General features: G+C 33.2%; 1 non-coding gene across 1 annotated transcript; it reads right to left on the bottom strand.

The window, feature by feature from the left end:
• Positions 1-4262: 4262 nt before the first annotated feature.
• On the bottom strand, positions 4263-4369 carry LOC128042103 (small nucleolar RNA R71). The gene has a single exon (XR_008197311.1). It is a non-coding gene; the product is annotated as a small nucleolar RNA R71 (small nucleolar RNA).
• Between the last annotated feature and the right edge of the window lie 555 nt (positions 4370-4924).

Consider the following 4924-nt stretch of genomic DNA (forward strand, 5'->3'; position numbering starts at 1 on the left):
ATCAAAATTAATTATAAAATGTGTTAAATAATTATCATTGGACCATCCATGGCTGGGAAAATAATTAGCTAAACTCTTGGGTCACTTGATACAAAAAATGCCTCAACGACACAATCTTCCCTAGGTGACTACCGAGCCGATTTTTCACCCTTTGTGCAAGCTGTTGAAAATAAATCAAATTTGTGTAAATTTATTATAAAAATAATAAAAATTAAATATTTTCATAATTTGAATGAAAATTAATTATTTTATAATTAAATATGAATTTTGACAAAAATGACTAAGAAACTACCTGAATTAGAGCTAAAAAGGTACTGAAAATGTCTATATATTTTTTTGTTTCCACATCCCAAACTTAATTTATTACTTGTCCCGAGTAATGCACAAATTGTATAAGAAGTTACTTAAAATCACCTTTGAAAAATTTCTTTAGAAATAATTTCTTCCCACAATTATGAGTTTAGTGTAATTATGCTCAAGAACAAGAATTTTTAAGTTATGCAACTCAAGTATACCCATTGGTCGAATTATTCTCAATTATTATCATGATAGCAAGAATAGACCAATTGCTCTCTCAATAAAGATATGCTAAATTTTTACCAATTAATTTTATCTCCTCATTTAAGATTAACAATCACTAAGTTTAATTTATACCTTCATATATTGAACTTAACAATTTATCTCCACTAATGTAGTCAGCATAGAAATTTGAATCAATAGGCCTTTTAAATAGGTTGTAACTTGGATTGGCTAGGGGTTGGTACAAAATAGATAATTTTAAGCTAAAAATCCTAGAATCAGCTTGCATCGGACCTTCGAAATAAATACCTCCAAATTCATCAACTAATTTTGTATTTGAGTTCACATGCTCTTTGTACATCTATTTCTTTTGAGTACATAAGCTTGATCTGCCATAATTCAGTGTAGCAGATTGAACTAGTAGTCGTACTTTAGGATCTTGAACCTGACTCATATACTTGCGGATGTCGTCTTTTATATCTTTTGTTTAGGATTTTTACTCTGGACATTGGTATGTCCAAAGGCGGTAAAGTTGTTGGCACCGTTGCCGGGGAGGCAACGCCACTATATTGATTTTAATTTTTACATATTAATCGAATAATTAAGAAATTTTTAGATTATAGCTACAAATTTATTTTTGTTATTTTCTACTAATCTTGTCTTTTTGGGTTTAATGTATGACTTGTAGTAGGGGAACACCTACAGAGCCAGTAATAAATCTAGAAAGAATAATTCGATGGAATCATTGACAACAACAACAACAGTAACAACTAATGTAGAATCTGCTACCTGCTGGAGTTAATTTACAACCACGTGAGAATCCATTGTTCGACGAGGCTAACGATAACAATCTAGAAGATCCACCAACATCACCACAACTACCCGCAAATATAAACATGTCATATAATGAGAGGACTCTTAGGTAATATGCGCTACCGAATCTAGATATGGTTTAAGGGAATATAATGAGGCCAACCATCACGACCAATAATTTTGAGATTAAGCCAGCTATGATCCAGATTATAACAGCTCATTTTTAGTGAAATCAGAATAGTGGTTTCGAGACCACAAAATTTAAAGTAAAAAAAATTATTTTATTATTATTTTATTGCCTAAGCATGATAGTAGTACTGTATAGAAATTTCGTTAAGAAATTTTACCATTTACATACTTAATTTGATAAAAGGACTAAATTGAAAAGATGCAAAACTTGAGCTCTATAAGCTAAAGGGATATAATAGCTATGGTATTAAATGCTTAGAGGGTTTATGTTGTAATTAAACCATTTAAAATATAAGTGGACTATTATGGACATCATTTTAATGATTTTAAATGTTATATACTAAGGTTAATTAAGTAAATTGTTAAATAAATAAAGTAAAATAAAGAAAAACACATGGATATCTTCATTTTCACTTCATCTTCACCGAAATTAACCTAGAAGGAAGCCATTAATGGAGCTTAAAAATTTAACTAAGTATTAAACTTGCATGTAAGTGTATTTTTGCTTGGTTTTTAATATTTTCTATGTTTTTGGAGTCGTTGTAGCTTAATCTAGCTAGCCCGGGGACTAATTTGTAAAAATTTTAAAAGTATAGGGTTTTACCATGAATTTATATTAGTTTTTTTTATGATTGATGGAGGAAAAATGAATGTTTGATGATAGTTGAACGACTTCTGTAAAGTAAATTTTGTTAAAAATGTCAAATAATGATTTATTTAAAAAATGTGTAAAATATGTAGTGAAATTGAGAAATAGTGAAATGTATGAGCTTCTTTGGTGTGTATGTAATTCGGCTAGCTTGGGTAGGGATGAGATTGTATGAATTTTTAATTTACGAGCTTAAGGAGTAAATTGAAAAGAAATCAAATGTGTAGGGGTAAAAGTATAGTTTTGCTAAAATGTGAATTTGGATTGAATTGAATAGAATAGTTCGTAAATTGGTTTAATTTATTTATTTAGATCAAGATAGAACTCAACCAAATTTGAATCGAGGGAAGGCGAAAGTCGTGGATTAGCCGATCGTACTCCTTCGCGATAGTGTCGATGTAAGTTCATTGCAGTAAATTGCTTAATTAAATTTCTTTATGTATTTGTACTCTATAATTTAGTAGAAAACGGTTGTACTTCGGTACCCCTGATTGCACTTACGTTCCCCTGTTGTACTTAGTACCCCTCATCGCACTTATGTGCTCCTGTTGTATTTCAATTCTCCTGATAGCACATTCGCGTTGTGGTTACGTTTTGATAACATTAATTAAGTAAAATAAGAGTTCATTCATTTAATGTTAAGTTAAATAAATTGCTACATACTTACTAAGCTTTATAAGCTTATATGTGTTTGTGCGTCGTTTTGTAGATTCTTTTATTGACTTGGGACAGATTGAAACTTCGACTCACACTATCCATCACCGCTAGTAGCTTTTGAACTCTTTTGGGATTATGGCATGTATATGTGGCTATAAGTATATATGTAAATGTGTTTAGATAATTTTGGTATAATAATGAACAACTAAGTTATGTGTTTGGACACTTTGTTTTCTAGGTTGTATATATGTATCTTTTGACTTGATAAAATGGTATGGATGCAGTCACTTGTGATATGATGAATTTGTGGTGAATTGGTATTTTAGTATGTATGACTTATATGGTTATTTGGTGCTAGTTTAGAATGGCATTTTTTGGTACCAAATGGTTTGTGTTAGCTTGGTAAATCAAATGACATGTAAAGTTTTAAACTTAGTTTGAAGTTAGTAAATATCTTGACAAAAAATCAAGTATCTAATTGTATATGAAATGATTTTGTGATTGAGGTGCCTATGGGCATATTGGTTGGCTGTGTTTGGATCATGTTTGATTGTCTGATTAGGCATGATTTTGGTGTCTTATGATGGCTTGAAAATTTGTGCAAAAGTGCTTATACATGGTAGTTTGGGTGAGAAAAATGGCTCATAAAATGGACTATTTTTGTCCACACGGGCAAATACACGAGTGTGTGTCTCAACCGTGTGTGACACACGGCTAGACGACACGACCATGTGTCCCTTGTAGCTTTCGAAGGGTTGCAAGTTAGGCTGTTACATGACCTAGCACCCGGCCTGGCACACAGGCATGTGAGGTTACTTTGAAGGGTACACAGCCTGGCACACGATCTTGTGGCTTGGCCGTGTGACCCAAGTCAGTGAGTTACACTCGCATGGACACGGGCTAGAACACGCCTGTGTAACCCCTGTAGTGTTAAAAATTTTCAATGTTTTTTGAAAAATTCTTTGAGTTTCTGATTTAGTCTTGACTTGTTTCTAATGCATATTTAGGGCCTTGTAGGCTTGTTTAATGGATAATATGCATGTTTTGAATTGGTTTTAAAGTGTTTATTGAGATTATTTGAAAAGTTTTGAAATATATGCTTGTTTGATTTGAAAAACTCCAGTAATGTTCTGTAACCCTATTTTGGAGATGAATACGGGTTAGGGGTGTTGCACAGATGATCCAGAATAATTTACAGTTTTAAGGAAAAATGACAGAAGATCCGAGTTAGCATCTAAAATGGTTCTTCCAGATTTGTGATACCTTCAAATATAATGGGGTCACTGATGATGCTATTCATCTTCGATTGTACCCTTTTTCATTAATCGATAACGCATTTTCTTGGCTAGATTCGTTGGCACCAGGATCAATCATGACATGAGATGAACTCGTAGGGAAATTCCTACAAAATTTCTTTCCTATGAGCTAGACAATCCAACTAAGAAGGGAAATTTTGATGTTCAAACTACTAGAGGGGGAAAGTTTTCATGAAGCATGGGAGTGTTTTAAAACGTTAATTCAGAAATGCCCACACCACGGACTGCTTGAGTGGTTACGACTGCAAATTTTCTAAAATGGGTTGGATGTGCATTCAAGGTCAGGATTAGATGGAGTGAGAGGAGGAGCCCTAATGAACAGAACGTATGAGGATGCGTACGAATTAAGAGAAATTATGGCAATGAATTCTTGCCATTGGCCAACTAAACGATATATATATGGCCAAAGACCATCTACTGTGAAGGCTGCCCAGGAGGATGACAAGTATCAATAATTAGTGGACTAAATCAACTGAATAGAGGCTGGGAAGAATGTATTGTCTATCTATGGAGGTGACAAACCACTTTTCCCTTACATTAACAATCTCACCCAGGATGAGAACTATATCGGCAATAAGGATGGAAATCCTTATTCAAATTCATATAATCTCGGATAGAGAGATCACCCAAATCTGAGATGGGGAAGAATCCAAGGAGGAGGTAATAACTCGAACCAAGTTAAAAACACTAACTATCAACCTCCTTATATACAAAAACCTCAGGAAAGGGCCAACCCGAATGACCATACTGTATGTGGTCAACTTCTAGATAGAATTGAGGA

The sequence above is a fragment of the Gossypium raimondii genome, chromosome 6 (genome assembly GCF_025698545.1).
Source record: "Gossypium raimondii isolate GPD5lz chromosome 6, ASM2569854v1, whole genome shotgun sequence".
Classification (NCBI taxonomy): domain Eukaryota; kingdom Viridiplantae; phylum Streptophyta; class Magnoliopsida; order Malvales; family Malvaceae; genus Gossypium; species Gossypium raimondii.